Below are 17028 nucleotides of genomic sequence, written 5' to 3' on the forward strand. Positions count from 1 at the left end.
GAGAACAGCAGATATGTTACAGTAGCTGATATGCTACTGCTTTGTGGCGTTAGGACGACAAGCACATTTGTAACACCGCAGAGTTTTAGATGACTGTGAGCTGTACTTACACAGAGACTGCAACTTTTCAGGGTCTTGTGCTGCCCTGCTGGCAAGGAGGCCTGGGGAGCACAAGAAGCTGAGAGAGGACACAGCCAGCAAGCCGACCCAGGCTCTCAAAGGGACGTCCCATGCCATGTGGTGTAGCACTGAGAAGTCACACATGGAGAGTTGGCCGAGGGGCTGCTCCTGCTCAGGGACTGGCACGGCATCATTCAGCTGCTGGATAGTGATTGCAAGATGTACCACAGGATTTGTTTATTCTTTCTGTTGCTTCATTTTTCTTCCTTTCCTTTCTTGTTCTTATTTTTTTTATTCCTTCTCTTTTATTCCTTCTTCTTTCTTTTTTATTAAACGCCCCTATCCCAACCCATGTGACCTTGTACTCCCCTTTTCAATTTTTTTCCAGGTTTCTCACCTCTTCAAAGGAGAGCCATTGCACCGTCCAGCTGGGAGGATGAATGTGCTCAGCTCAGTGCAGGTGTGTTCCACAGGGGGCTGTGTCTTACGGAGGGTTCCTAAAAGGCAGCCTCAGGGAGCAGAACAGGCAGTCAGGCCTTGGCGTGGCTCCTGGCTTGGACGGGCTCCGTCACTCTGCTGCTTCCAATGGCATTTCTCACCCACACACGAGGAGGTCCAGACATTGCATCCACTCGGCAGACAGCTGCATCCCCTGCATTTCCTCTTGTCTCTCCAGCCACAGCAACCAATGCAGCTACCCAAACGGATCTATCTCCTGAGCGGACGTGCAGCCGTCCAGGTCTCAAGGCTTGCCCACATTTTCTGTCAGGGTCTAAAGGTGGCAGTGAATGCAGCTGTGAGAAGGAGGACTGCTCAGCCTGGTGACAGAGCTTCGCGAGGGGTAAGCAGGATGAGGGGCAACAAGGGACCGGGGAAGGAGATCGACTGCTGCAATCATACCCTACTATCCTTGGGACAGACATTCTGCCTCCTCAAAATGTTCATATCCACATGTAGATTTAAAATGTAGAGATACAGATAGACCCAAGCAAGCGGACTTTGTGTGTTTTTATGTGTTACCACTCCGATAGACAAGGACACCCACAACCAAAAAGACAAATGCCAGCAGAGCCTGGACAGACATCATGGGAAGGATACTGCTTCTCTAACACCTGCTGGCACAAGAGCAAGGGTTCACAAGTTCAATGATTACACTGTATATGATGTAAATCCTTTTTCTCCAGGAAGTGTGAAATCCTGGTATCAAAAGATGATTGTTCAGAAAGTGAAAGGAGGAAGAGATATAATAAATTCATTGATGTGATTTCATCCTGTGTATATAAGGAACTCAGAATACCATTGCTGTGAGATGGCATTTCTGTATTCCAAAGAAGTTCCAGTGAAAGGCTCTTAGGGCATGTCACCTCATGGGTAAATATTCACCATACCAAATTTATTTGTGTTTCCTGACGCTAACAAACGGGTGACAAGCCCAGCCAGCTCACAGTTGCTGGGCCAGTGCCCCTCAGATTTGTGCAGCATCTTCTTGCCTCCCAGCAAGATCTTTGGAGATCAAGAAATACAATCCATTTGTATCTAATCTGACTTCATCTCTAGATGGTGTCAGAATGCAACTGGTATATTCACAGCCAACTTCTGGCCCACATAAAGCAGCCACAGCAGCTTTCTGAAAGCAACCCAAGCAAATGAAAACTCAGGGCCCCTTCAGGTGGCAGAGTTGTCGCTTGTTGTTTCCTGCAGTTAGACCACTATAACCCAGAGTGCAGGAGAGAGAACTGCATTCAACTCCACCCTCAAAACACGGTGCCAGAACCACCACTCTTGCACAGCAGGGCCCAATGACCAGCTCTGGCACACTGTCATCTCATGGGAAGCAAGGAGAAAGAATGCAGTAAATTCAGCCCAGATCTTCCTCAGCCGTAGCTCAGGAAGGCTCACAGTGCAGCGTGCACATTCCTGTGAAGGTGATGGCTGGCTTCAATGGCAGAATGTTTAGGAACACAAAAACCAAAATCACTCCTTACAGGGAGGACAGATATCTGCTGATAACATTGGGAAAAGAAAGGGGTAATAGCTCTACGTTTCTTTTGCAAGTTGAAAATATTCTGTGCAGTGGCATTTCACTTCAGGTTATCTTGTGGAAGGGCATTAAAAAAGGAAGATCTTAGTGAAAGCCCGGAGTAAAGTCTCTGAGAAAACTGAAAGGGAGAGTTTCTTCAGATGCATTAAAATAGGTCCTTTCAGAATTGGGATAATAGGGACAGTCAACTCAGAACTCCCAACTCCTTAATTTGGAGACACCTAAGAGGGCAGTATCCTGTTTATGCTTGAATCAACAGTGGAGAGCACTTGACTCCATAAGAGATAATGCACGTATGAAGTAGGAAGAGAAATGTATGAGTTAATGAAAGTCACCAAAATAAAACAGAGATATGCATACATTTGCCAGCATTACATATCTGCATATCCTGGCTTTGGCTATAGCAGTGCAAGTCAGCAATTGTCCCCTGCCATCACAACTCTTATGAAACAAGGGACGATTACTTGCACATAAATCTGTAAGCAAGCTAGGAGACAAGGGACGTCTGCTTTTTATAAGGATGTTTGTTCACTGAGAGTGCTCAGCAGTGTCCAAGTTAGATCAGCTCCCTGTCTTACTCCCACCTAAATTCCCTTCAAGTACAGCAGCAAGGCAAACAATGTACCCAAGCACACCAGTGAGCAAATCCTTACTGAGTCTTGGCAAACCCTCACTGTTTTGTGGCATTACTGCACCGATCAAGGCTGCCTGATTCCCACCCGTAAGCTGTTTGGATGGTCAAGGTGTGATCAGCTCACCCTTTAGTGAGTGATATGGAGAGTGTGAAAATCTAACTGTGAGTGGAGATAAACAGTGGGCTACTGTGTCCTGAATTATGTCATGTCACCACTGAGTGCTGCCATGCTGGATATGCTGGAACTTCCAATCTAAGGGAGACAAGTGATATGCTACAGTTGATATTGCCAGTGTGTTTTCCTCCATCCATTAGCACAGTAAACTGATGTCCCCTGTTCGCATTCACTTGGTGGAACATCCAGGAATTACCACAAGGGCAGAAACAGAACCTTTACATTTTCATGGTCTGATCCATGCTGCACTGGAACTGGTTGAAGCTCCTGAACCCCTTTGGTACATTGCTGACATCACAGTGCGTGGCAACACAGGATAAATAGAAATAAAAGAACTGACATTCTTCTAGAGGTTTTTTTCCTATAAAACAATGTAAGTCAAGAGTTCTGCACAGGAAATCCAGTGCTTTGCATAAATAAAATGACAAGATGGACATCAGATCCCTATGGGTGTGATTAATAATACAGCAGCTATGTCAAGCAAAAAGGAATAATAAGGTATCCTGTTGTGGGTTTTCAGAGAATGCATATTCTAATTTACAGTTTGAGTGTAAACCCTATCTATCAAGTAACCAGGAAGAAGAATGTTTTCAAATGGTGCCTTGAGCAACGACGAGCCTTTGATTAAATTAAACAGGAAATAGTGGTCCTTGAGCTCCATCTGGAGCCTCTGGCAGAAATCACCAGTGGAGCCTTGACTTCAGCCCCTAGGATTTTGAGATCAGAGATGCAGTGGACTCAAGGCCCACTACACTCCAACTGAAAAAGAAATGTTGTTGGCACATGAAGGTGATTGAGCTGAGTCAGAAATGGTTGGTACCAAAGCACAGCTTCTGTTGATACTGCGACTGCTTGTTCTGCACTGGATGTTCAAAGAAGGAATCCCTTTTCAACTGATGCTATGTGGAGAAAATAGGTTGCACTGTTTACGAGTTCAAATAGGAAACCCCAGTTGCCCAGAAATCTTGAAAGTGATGATAGTCTGATCAGAGGGTACGAATTTTGGAATATCACCAGAGGAGGAGGTAACATGCACTGAAGAGGCCCTGCTGTATAATAAACTAACAGAAAATGAGAAGCAATATGCCCTGGGTCCTGTCAAATTGTGGTAAAGCATAAGAGGTGGAAGGTTGCTGAATGGGGTCCTATAGAACAAGTGTAGAAACTGCTGAAGGAGATAGTGAATTGAGCCAATTTGCAGAAGTGAAGGCCATCCAACTAACTTTAGATTTTGCTGAATGTGAAAAGCAGCCAGTGCTGATTCATGGATTTTGGTTTTCCTTCATTAAAAGGAAAACCAAAATCAAGCAAACCTGAAAATATCACAGTCTCTCTCTGCATGTGGTCAAAATCTCAGTGTAATTCCTTCTGCTTTTATAGGTATTTGACTCTTACAGCATTACCCACATTTGACAGTGGGAAGGGAGGGTGCCCACTTACAATCAAGCAAGCATCTCGTCTGATAGTGGAGGTACACTCCTGAGCGGTGTCTGGATGAAGTCTCACTGGACTTTAATGGCAATACACACTTTGGAGATAAATGTGTTAGCCTCTAGATCAAAATGGAAAATTAGCTGCCTCCTCCTCTGGCTGAATTTAAAATGCTGGCAGTGGGATAGACAGAGTCCATTTTGTTTTGAAGAATCATTGCAGACAGTAATTCTTTAGAGAGGCCAAATATGCAGCTGGACAAAGACACACACCTAAATCTGAACTGGGTATAAAAGTGTCAGATACCATCAGAATATCAGGAATAGTTTGAATTTGCTTTATTCAAAGGTTACTCCTGCTTGGAAGTAGAAACTCCAATCTCTGTGGTTAGAGAGTTGCCATAAATACTCACTCAGGTGAACATAAATAGGTGTATCAGAGGTTCATCCACTCCTTTAACAGCCTGTTGTATCAGATTTATGAACCTAGGACATTCTCTCTTCTTGTACAGTGATATATGCAGCAAGAGTGCTGGGCAACTGGAAGGCACAGATGCCACTCAACGCTGCCCACCCTTTCAGGAAGAAGGGGTCATAAGGAACAAAACAGACATGTTTTAAGTTAAAGCCCATCTCCCATAAATAATTCTGTGCTGCCTAAGTGGAGAGCAGCACAGAACAATGCAGATGACCTAATCATGAGTTTTCATGTAAAGCTGTGGAACAAGTCAAAAGTATCATAGTATCACAGAATCACTTAGACTGGAAGGGATCTCTCATGATCATTTATTGCAACTCCACCAATCAAAGATGGGTGAGCCAGATCGGACTGCTCAGGTCTTGTCCAGTTTTCAGTATATTCAAGGGCAGAGATAGCTCCATGCAAGTCGTTTTACCCTTGCTATGTGAGGAGGAGATGAAGAATTCTGAAGGAAGCTGGACACAACTGAATCCAAAAGATACAAGAAGACATGAGCTTCTGTATCTGTGTGATTGAAGATGCAACAGCCTGAAATGCTCTTCATGGTTCTGTTGTGATATATGTAAAATGTGTTGGCAATTAAACGTAATTTCAGGATACATTTTGTTCTACTAGAGTTTAAAACTACACATAAATGAAGAGAGGCAGGTGGATCTAAGCACATTCACTTAACATAATTTGGTGTCCACTACTAACAACAGAAAAATTATATTGTACCACCAGCAAGATATTTCCCTAGTGAGAGAGAGATAATAGAATTGTGAGCATGTGACCAAATGTGCTGATGTTAGTGTACTGACTTAAAGTTTACGCAAGCTACACATAATACCACTTATGAGCAATTATGAAACATTCCCTGAGGGGCTTCCCATAAATTTAGGGTTGAGGGGAAAAAAAACCTATTCAGCTTCTGATCAAGTATAATTTCACTTCTGAAAGGTAACTGCTGATATGAGTGCTGGGGCAGAGCGTGTGCTCGAGATTAAGTCAGATTGCTGCAGGTGTAGGTCAGCATGGTTCACCAACAAAATAAGCACCCAAAACATATTCTGTTTCCCCAGGCCATCAACATAATGACAAACAGCCAGATGCCAAACAAGTCAGGTGTGCCATAAACAGGGAGAGGGAACAACATTCAGAGCAAATGAAGGGCTACAGCTTATGATTTTTCTTTTAGGCTGAATGTAACAAGCATTATTTTTATTTTAAACATCAAACTTCACGTTTCTGAAATGTGAAATTTCCCTGAAATTTCCCTTTGAAACATTCACTACTTTTCCAAGCCTATAAATAGTGATTATTATGGAAACCACTTCCCCTGAGATTGCTCCACATTTCTCTATTTTTGCTCTGTACATTTTTGCAATTCAGTCAAGAAGGCGAAGGTGTTTTCCATAAGTATATAAGTATTGTTACATAATTACAGGAATACAGACTTGCCTTTTGAGAATGTGTCTAAACACAAATACCTCAAGTCACAGTGTCTCTTCTATTCTCCAGTACATTTTGTATTTAAGTGCTCAGTTTGGCCATCTCCATGGTATTCTGCATTGCTGAATAAGAAGGATGAGTTTCTGTGTACACAAAAAGTAACATAACACAGCCTATTGCTTTTGGCTGTGTAATGTAATTGAATTCTGTGGAACTTCATGAGCAACGCCCTTATGTAACTAACTGCAGGAACTAGAGTACACGTGGGTAAAAAATGCAGCTACTCCCTTTCATAGAATCATAGAATGGTTTTGACTGGAAGGGACTCACCTAGTTCCAACCCTCTGCAATATGCAGGGACACCTCCCTCTAGACCAGGTTGCTCAAAGCCCCATCCAGCCTGGCCTTGAATATCTCTAGGGAGGGGGCACCCACAACTTCACTGGGCAGCCTGTTCAAATATCTCAGCACAGTAAAGGATCTCTTCCTGATATCTACCCTAACTCTATCCTCTTCCAGTTTAAAGCCATTTCTCCTTGTCCTGTCACTACATGCACTTATAAAACATCCTTCCTCCTCTGTTTTATTTATTTAGTCTGACTGTTTTTACATTTATTGGACACTATGAGCTTCATAGTTTGACAGACAGTAAAGGGAGAAGAACTTGCTGTAAGAAACTGAGTTACCAAAATATCTTAAACCGAATGAGTTAATATCTCAAACAGTTGGCAGAAGAAAAGAGATGTTATGGTCACCTCTGTTTTGATGGGAGCACCTGTAAGAGACTGAGATGTTGTGGTTACCTTACACATCTTTCTGGGACTAACGTACAATGAAGGAGTGGGGAGAGTCCAAAGTAGCCTGCTCAAATCCCCTTCTGGAAGGTCTTGGAACGGCAGACTGAGCATGTCTGAATTAGGCTCTAGGAAAGCACAATCCTAAGGATCCATGTGTGCATGCGCTGTCTGGAGGAACCAGACCCAATACATTGCTTGAACCTGGGGTGGTAATTTGGACCTTTCATTTACCTCTATTCTTCTATCTTCAATCTTTTCTTTCTCTCCCATATGCAAAGTGCCATTAAGTCCGTTAGAGATAACAAGGTTGAAATATTTTCAGCCAAGATAGCTTCAGCCAAAATAACTGCTGCCATCAATAGAACTTCTAATTGATTATTTATTGTTACATCACCTTTAGCCTAAGGGTATCCCACACTTTGGTTGCTTCTAAGTTAGGAAGGTGCTGAGCACTATAAGCTGGAGGGGAAACAGCACTTTGGCTATGTATTAAATGCTCAGTCAGCTTTCAGGAGAAGATTAGCTGTGTTTGCTGTTTGCTGTGTTAAGTAACAGCTATAGCCATATCACTACCCTATTTTTTTTTTATTACCTTTGTTACATTGCAAGCACTGATAATGCTTTTCCAGTGATGAGAGCTTCTTTGTTCTTTCTGAAGGGGCAAGCCAACGTAATAGTCAGGGTCAGAAAACTTCAGGATGAGCTTGGGAATACCTGTTCAGGAATTCAGCTGACTGGAAAATGGAAAATATATATGAAATTTTATAAGACTCTATCTACAGCCATCAACTGAGAACTAAAGGCCCTTACAAAGCTGGAAGATGACAGAAATTTTAGAACATAGAAAGGGATATTTTGCTTCCTAGATGCTTTGTCAAGTTCATTTTTGCCAGCAATAACACGGGGCAGTAGTCCTTGTGGCAGGAGCTGGGAATTCCTTTGTTTTTCTTGCATTAATAACACAGTTACACAGTAGGACTTTGTATCAGCCTCCTGAAAAACAACCCAGGCCCCAGTGGTATGCACAGGAGGTGTTGCAACATTTCCAGACAATAATTGTAAAAACCAAACAGCAACAGGCTTCCTAGACTGTTTGAGGAGTCTCACTCTCTGGAGATATTCAAAACTGGACTGGGCAATGTCCTGAGCAACCTGCTCAAACAAGGGTTGGGCTGCATCTCCAACATTAACAGTTCTGTGGTTCCCTAAAAGGTACACATATAATTTATTTTCACAAAGAATGTGGCTCTCCAACTTTTTCATATCTTTATGAAAGCAGATAGCTGAGAAAAAAAAGATAGTTGAAGAATGGTATCAACACAGCATAAAATAAAGCAAAAACAAAAAAAAATTTCTCATTTGTAGCCTCAAAGTTCCAAATAATGGTACAATTAATCACAGAATCACAGAATCATAGGGGTTGGAAGGGACCTCAAGAGATCATCGAGTCCAACCCCCTGCCAAAGCAGGTTCCCTAGACCAGGTCGCACAGGTAGGCGTCCAGGTGGGTCTTGAATATCTCCAGAGAAGGAGACTCCACAACCCTCCCTGTGCAGCCTGTGCCAGTGCTCCATCACCCTCACCGTAAAGAAGTTCTTGTGTCCTGTCTCCACACACTGCTGAAGTCTGGCCTCGCCACTTTGTCCCCCACACTTCAGATATTTATAAACCTGGATCAGATCCCCTCTCAGTCTTCTTTTCTCAAGGCTAAACAGACCCAGTTCACTTAGCCTTTCTTCATAGGGGAGCTCCTCCAGGCCCTTCACCATCTCTGTGGCCCTGCGCTGGACTCTTTCCAAGAGATCCCTGTCTTTTTTATACTGGGGAGCCCAGAACTGGGCACAGTACTCCAGATGAGGCCTCACCAGGGCAGAGTAGAGGGGGAGGATCACCTCCCTTGACCTGCTGCCCATGCTCTTTTTAATGCATCCCAGAATGCCATTGGCCATGAGAGCACACTGCTGGCTCATGGTCAACCTGCTGTCCACCAGGACACCCAGGTCTCTCTCTACAGAGCTCCTCTCCAGCAGCTCATCCCCCAGCCTGTACTGGTGCATGCAATTATTCCTCCCTAGGTGCAAGACTCTACACTTGCTTTTGTTAAATTTCATCCAGTTTCTGACTGCCCAGATCTCCAGCCTGTCCAGGTCTTGCTGAATGGCAGCACAGCCTTCAGGAGTGTCAGCCAATCCTCCCAAGCCAATCCTCCCAATTTTTGGCAGTGTTTTCAAGAAGACAGGAAATCTCACCTGGAGTGCTATCTCATGATATTCTATTTGAAGGAGCATTATTCTAAATGATATCTACAGCTGTATTTGAAAAATGCTTTTAGGCTATGAGGATTTCTAGAAAATACAGAAATTGGAGATATCCTTTGCCTATGAAAAATGGAGTAGATGGGGATTTCATTAATCCAGTCTTGGAAAGAAATATTCTTGGAGCTGAGAAACTAGAGAGCTTGCTGATATCTTTTTCATCCTTTCTCACAAGGATCTACATTTACAACTGAGTTTTCTTTTTTATTTTAGGAAGGATGAAGCTTTTGGAAGAATTTTAACTGACTAGTTGATAAGCTGTTTTTTTTTTTTTTTTTTTTGGTTCATCCAAATGATGGGACATAATTTCAGCTTGTTAATATAGGTTACCAGGAAGACAAGATCAGTTGCCAGATTTTATCAATTTAACTCCAGGATATTGCTTTTCAAACTGACATAGAATCCTGTATCTACTGTGACTTTACAATCATGAGATTTTTTATGACAACTGCTCTAAAGTATACTTCTAAAAACCTGGAGAGCTGTAAGTATTCTGTAATGTGAGGATAATGAAGGACCACATCAAGTTTTGTATTTCTATTTCCTTATATAAGAACTAGGGAATTTCCTTTTCCTTCATGCGTAAGGATTACTTTACTACTTCCGTGAGAAGTGTTAAGTTTGTCTCTTTAATCAGTATCTTATTGATAAGGAAAATGTTATCTTTGTATGCTGCTTTTTTATTATGTGTTTATAAAGTTCCCTGTAAAACACTCATTCAAGCCATAAGTGAATTTCAGGAACTGTAACTGCATGTTATTAACGCAAAGGAACTGCAGAGCCTCTATTGATTTCAACAACCAATGTCTGCCCTAGCCTTTCAGAGATCTTTTTTCTTTGTTTTTGGAAAGAGTAACTTTTTGTTCTGAATATTCTGCGTTCTGTGAAATTTAAGTATCTTAAATAATTTCACTCTGAGCACAAGCTACGATTCAGCAGAGCTTGAATACAAAACAAAGTCAATGAAGATGTTAATTTGACTGTTTATTGAGTTTTTCATGTATGGGATGACTTTACAAATCTGTATTCACTTTGTTTACAGAAAGACAATCTTATGCCTTCCCAAGATGTAACAATTAGACTTGATCGGACGATGTAGTCATCATTATTCTGTGACATTTTTCCTGTGCCAACAGGACCCTAGCAAAGTTATCTCTTTCTCCTCCAGCCAGTCTGGGCTCTCTTGGCATTTATGCTTGCACAGGCTCTCAACAGGGCTGTGGGATGGCCACAGACGGGGCCTGGGCCTGGTCATGGACTGTGAACTGTCTGTGCCTGGATGTGGCCCCGCTCTGTGCGTGGACGCCACTTGCAGGACCCCAGCCAGCCTGGCCTTGGCCTGATCCACTTCTCGTAGCAGATCTGGACTGTGAGTCATGATTATTCGCATTTAGACACATTTTCAGAATTGACAGCTGCTTTCCTGTACTTCGGTAAAAAGCAAAGCACTGTTAAAAAATGAAGTGATTTTTAATAGGTCTGCTTTTCTTTCAGTGAAATTGCAGCTCAGTTTCCTGTGAAAGCACTGTCTAAAGAGAGAAACATGGAACAATGTGTTAGGGGAAGCGGTTTCCACAACCATCACTATTTATAGGCTTGGAAAAGTAGTGAATGTTTCAAAGGGAAATATAAGGGAAATTTCATGTTTCAGAAATGTGAAGTCTGATGTTTTAGATAAAAATAATGCTTGTCACATCCAGCGTAAAAAAAATAATCATAAACTGTAGTCGTTCAGTTAATATGAACGTTGTTCCCTCTCCCCATTTTCACTGTACGAGCTGGGAACCATCGCAAAGCTGTCAAGTTCGCTTCCAGCTGTCAGCAGCTGTTCAGTGAGAGGTTGGAGCCAGAGTATTCAGCGCCCACACCTAACGGGACCATTGCTTGTTTATGACACACCTGACTTGTTTGGCATCTGGCTGTTTGTCATTATGTTGATGGCCTGGGGAAACAGAATATGTTTTGGGTGCTTATTTTGTTGATGAACCATGCTGACCTACACCTGCAGCAATCTGACTTAATCTCGAGCACACGCTCTGCCCCAGCACTCATATCAGCAGTTACCTTTCAGAAGTGAAATTATACTTGATCAGAAGCTGAATAGGTTTTTTTTCCCCTCAACCCTAAATTTATGGGAAGCCCCTCAGGGAATGTTTCATAATTGCTCATAAGTGGTATTATGTGTAGCTTGCGTAAACTTTAAGTCAGTACACTAACATCAGCACATTTGGTCACATGCTCACACTTCTATTATCTCTCTCTCACTAGGGAAATATCTTGCTGGTGATACAATATAATTTTTCTGTTGTTAGTAGTGGACACCAAATTATGTTAAGTGAATGTGCTTAGATCCACCTGCCTCTCTTCATTTATGTGTAGTTTTAAACTCTAGTAGAACAAAATGTATCCTGAAATTATGTTTAATTGCCAACGCATTTTACATATATCACAACAGAACTATGAAGAGCATTTCAGGCTGTTGCATCTTCAATCACACAGATACAGAAGCTCATGTCTTCTTGTATCTTTTGGATTCAGTTGTGTCCAGCTTCCTTCAGAATTCTACATCTCCTCCTCACATAGCAAGGGTAAAACGACTTGCATGGAGCTATTTCTGCCCTTGAATATACTGAAAACTGGACAGGACCTGAGCAGTCCGATCTGGCTCACCCATCTTTGATTGGTGGAGTTGCAATAAATGATCATGAGAGATCCCTTCCAGTCTAAGTGATTCTGTGATACTATGATACTTTTGACTTGTTCCACAGCTTTACATGAAAACTCATGATTAGGTCATCTGCATTGTTCTGTGCTGCTCTCCACTTAGGCAGCACAGAATTATTTATGGGAGATGAGCAGTGTTGAGTGATACACTGAGAAAGAGTTTACAGCCAACATACAACACAAATTCCACTTGAAGAGCCAATGCCCTTCATAATCACAGCTGTAAAAATAAAGGATGGGAATAGCAGTTGCTTTTTTTGCAAAACCTAGCGGCCAAAGCTGCCTGTATCATCTCTGTTTATCTAGTAATACAGCAAAGAATGCATTTGCCTACTGAATGGGAGAGCTGTGCTCAGGATCCACTTCAATTTGAGTGGTCTCAGCTCCTGCCAATGCAATGTAACATTAGCAGTGAGGTTTTGATTTCAGCCTCAAAGTAGCCTACTGGGAGTAGAAAATCTTGTCCAGTTCCTAGCCTTACCCTGAGAAATACTGAAGATTTCTTCCAATTATATGTTCATATAAAATGTGTGAGTAGGCCTGGGGATGATGATGAGAATGTAAATTTTAGCAGAGAAGAGTGGAGATGGTTACCTTCTGCTTGAAGACTCCTCTGAGCTGAGAGCTGGTGGAGCCTTTGTCAAACACAGGAATTCCTATAACCATAATGAGCTATCAGCTCCTCAGTGTGCTGTAGTCTCCTGGTTAGCATCACTCTACATCCTCCCCAAATTTTAATTTTGCAGTTTCTTTGCCTCAACACAGGAGCTAGGTCTGGATTTAATACAGCAATGTTTGTATGATCAATTCCATTATATATGCTGTAAAAGTCTCTTCCTTGCACCTGTTCTTTGTTCACAAAATGAAGGATCACATTAATCTGGTGTGCTACTGACTCAAGCAACATGAACCCAGGCATAAATGTGAAAACAACCTGGAATCCCATCTGTATGCATATGGGAGCTTTCCTGAAAGAACTGTATGAGCCAACAAGTTCTTGCTGCCAACTGCCACAGTCAAGATCACTGGATTCTGTTCAGTGATCATCACTCTGTTCCTCCTCTTTCCTCCTAACTCTTCCCCCTGTTTAGACCCTACAATACTCAACCCTCACAGCCAGGTTGTTCAGCTCCTCCCACACACTGAAAGCCGCTCAGTGCTTTGGGCAGTTATGTTACAGTAAACAGCTTCCTGTGGGGCCAGGCAAGTGCCTGAGTGAGGGGCTGCCTCCCACCAGTGCCAGCTCCAATTGCTGCTGTGCAATATGGCTCCTGTGGGCAGCGCCCATGCCTCAGGCTCCACTCCTCAGCACAGCAATTCTCTTTGCTTCTCACAGATCACTTTGTGATTCCTGGCTTCTGGCACAATGTCAGAGACAGCCATGGCTGCAGATGGAGCAGAGAACTAAGGTGTAGCATCCATCTTGTCCTTTTGGATTTCTTGTGCAGAATCCCATTTTTAATTTTTTTTTTTTTTTTTTTGGTGGTAGAACCAACCTCTACAAGAATGTAAATTATTTCCTTCCCAGGATCAAAAGGGCTGGAGGAAAATGAACTGATGGGCTCAGTTGTGGCTTACCACTTGTCTACAGTGGACTCCAATTTGAATTGCAATTCTGGCATATCCAGCATGGCAGCACTCAGTGATGCCATGACATAATTCAGGACACAGTAGCCCACTGTTTATCTCCACTCACAGTTAGATTTTCACACTCTCCATATCACTCACTAAAGGGTGAGCTGATCACACCTTGACCATCCAAACAGCTTACGGGTGGGAATCAGGCAGCCTTGGTCGGTGCAATATTGCCACGAAACAGGGTTTGCCAAGACTCAGTAAGGATTTGCTCACTGGTGTGCTTGGGTACATTGTTTGCCTTGCTGCTGTACTTGAAGGGAATTTAGGTGGGAGTAAGAGAGGGAGCGGATCTAACTTGGACACTGCTGAGCACTCTCAGTGAACAAACATCCTTTGTAGATTTATGTGCAAGTAATCGTCCCTTGTTTCATAAGAGTTGTGATGGCAGGGGACAATCGCTGACTTGCACTGCTATAGCCAAAGCCAGGATATGCAGATATGTAATGCTGGCAGATGTATGCATATCTCTGTTTTATTTTGGTGACTTTCATTAACTCATACATTTCTCTTCCTACTTCATACGTGCATTATCTCTTATGGAGTCAAGTGCTCTCCACTGTTGATACAAGCATAAACAGGATACTGCCCTCTTAGGTGTCTCCAAATTAAGGAGTTGGGAGTTCTGAGTTGACTGTCCCTATTATCCCAATTCTGAAGGGACCTATATTCACTGCATCTGAAGAAACTCTCCCTTTCAGTTTTCTCAGAGACTTTACTCCGGGCTTTCACTAAGATCTTCCTTTTTTAATGCCCTTCCACAAGATAACCTGAAGTGAAATGCCACTGCACATAATATTTTCAACTTGCAAAAGAAACGTAGAGCTCTCACCCCTTTCTTTTCCCAATGTTATCAGCAGATATCTGTCCTCCCTGTAAGGAGTGATTTTGGTTTTTGTGTTCCTAAACATTCTGCCATTGAAGCCAGCCATCACCTTCACAGGAATGTGCACGCTGCACTGTGAGCCTTCCTGAGCTACAGCTGAGGAAGATCTGGGCTGAATTTACTGCATTCTTTCTCCTTGCTTCCCACGAGATGACAGTGTGCCAGAGCTGGTCACTGGGCCCTGCTGTGGAAGAGTGGTGGTTCTGGCACCGTGTTTTGAGGGTGGAGTTGAATGCAGCTCTCTCTCCTGCACTCTGGGTTATAGTGGTCTAACTGCAGGAAACAACAAGCGACAACTCTGCCACCTGAAGGGGCCCTGTGTTTTCATTTGCTTGGGTTGCTTTCAGAAAGCTGCTGTGGCTGCTTTATGTGGGCCAGAAGTTGGCTGTGAATATACCAGTTGCATTCTGACACCATCTAGAGATGAAGTCAGATTAGATACAAATGGACTGTATTTCTTGATCTCCAAAGATCTTGCTGGGAGGCAAGAAGATGCTGCACAAATCTGAGGGGCACTGGCCCAGCAGCTGTGAGCTGGCTTTGCTTGTCACCCATTTGTTAGCGTCAGGAAACACAAATAAATTTGGTATGGTGAATATTTACCCATGAGGTGACATGCCCTAAGAGCCTTTCACTGGAACTTCTTTGGAATACAGAAATGCCATCTCACAGCAATGGTATTCTGAGTTCCTTATATACACAGGATGAAATCACATCAATGAATTTATTATATCTCTTCCTCCTTTCACTTTCTGAACAATCATCTTTTGATACCAGGATTTCACACTTCCTGGAGAAAAAGGATTTACATCATATACAGTGTAATCATTGAACTTGTGAACCCTTGCTCTTGTGCCAGCAGGTGTTAGAGAAGCAGTATCCTTCCCATGATGTCTGTCCAGGCTCTGCTGGCATTTCTCTTTTTGGTTGTGGGTGTCCATGTCTATCGGAGTGGTAACACATAAAAACACACAAAATCCGCTTGCTTGGGTCTATCTGTATCTCTACATTTTAAATCTACATGTGGATATGAACATTTTGAGGAGGCAGAATGTCTGTCCCAAGGATAGTAGGGTATGATTGCAGCAGTCGATCTCCTTCCCCGGTCCCCTGTTGCCCCTCATCCTGCTTACCCCTCGCGAAGCTCAGTCACCAGGCTGAGCAGTCCTCCTTCTCACAGCTGCATTCACTGACACCTTTACACCCTGACAGAAAACGTGGGCAAGCCTTGAGACCTGGACGGCTGCACGTCCGCTCAGGAGATAGATCCGTTTGGGTAGCTGCATTGGTTGCTGTGGCTGGAGAGACAAGAGGAAATGCAGGGGATGCAGCTGTCTGCCGAGTGGATGCAATGACTGGAGCTCCTCGTGTGTGGGTGAGAAATGTCATTGGAAGCAGCAGAGTGACGGAGCCCGTCCAAGCCAGGAGCCACGCCAAGGCCTGACTGCCTGTTCTGCTCCCTGAGGCTGCCTTTTAGGAACCCTCCGTAAGACACAGCCCCCTGTGGAACACACCTGCACTGCGCTGAGCACCTTCATCCTCCCAGCTGGACGGTGCAATGGCCCTCCTTTGAAGAGGTGAGAAACCTGGAAAAAAATTGAAAAGGGGAGTACAAGGTCACATGGGTTGGGATAGGGACATTTAATAAAAAAGAAAGAATAAGGAATAAAAGAGAAGGAATAAAAAAATAAGAACAAGAAAGGAAAGGAAGAAAAATGAAGCAACAGAAAGAATAAACAAATCCTGTGGTACATCTTGCAATCACTATCCAGCAGCTGAACGATGCCGTGCCAGTCCCTGAGCAGGAGCAGCCCCTCGGCCAACTCTCCATGTGTGACTGCTCAGTGCTACACCACATGGCATGGGACGTCCCTGTGAGTTCCTGGGTTGGCTTGCTGGCTGTGTCCTCTCTCAGCTTCTTGTGCTCCCCAGGCCTCCTTGCCAGCAGGGCAGCACAAGACCCTGAAAAGTTGCAGTCTCTGTGTAAGTACAGCTCACAGTCATCCAAAACTCTGCGGTGTTACAAATGTGCTTGTCGTCCTAACGCCACAAAGCAGTAGCATATCAGCTACTGTAACATATCTGCTGTTCTCACAGCCTAAACCAGGACAGTCGTGCTTACAAGGAAGTCAGAAATAGGGCAGGCAAGCCCATGCGTGATCAACTCACCCCTGTGTGATGGTCACCTGTTCCTTGTATTGGAGACTGTGCTTTTATGAAGTACAGCAATTTGCTGGAAGTGTACGTTCAGCTGCAGAAGTACTAAGGTAGATCTTATGTAGCCTACTTTGCTAGGAGCCTGTAATACATCATCCATTTTACGAATTCCTCTGTTAGCCACAAGCTCCGTATCTCTTTT

The sequence above is a fragment of the Cyrtonyx montezumae genome, unplaced genomic scaffold (assembly GCF_038088225.1).
Source record: "Cyrtonyx montezumae isolate F1298 unplaced genomic scaffold, pur_monq_1.0 scaffold_14, whole genome shotgun sequence".
Lineage (NCBI taxonomy): Eukaryota > Metazoa > Chordata > Aves > Galliformes > Odontophoridae > Cyrtonyx > Cyrtonyx montezumae.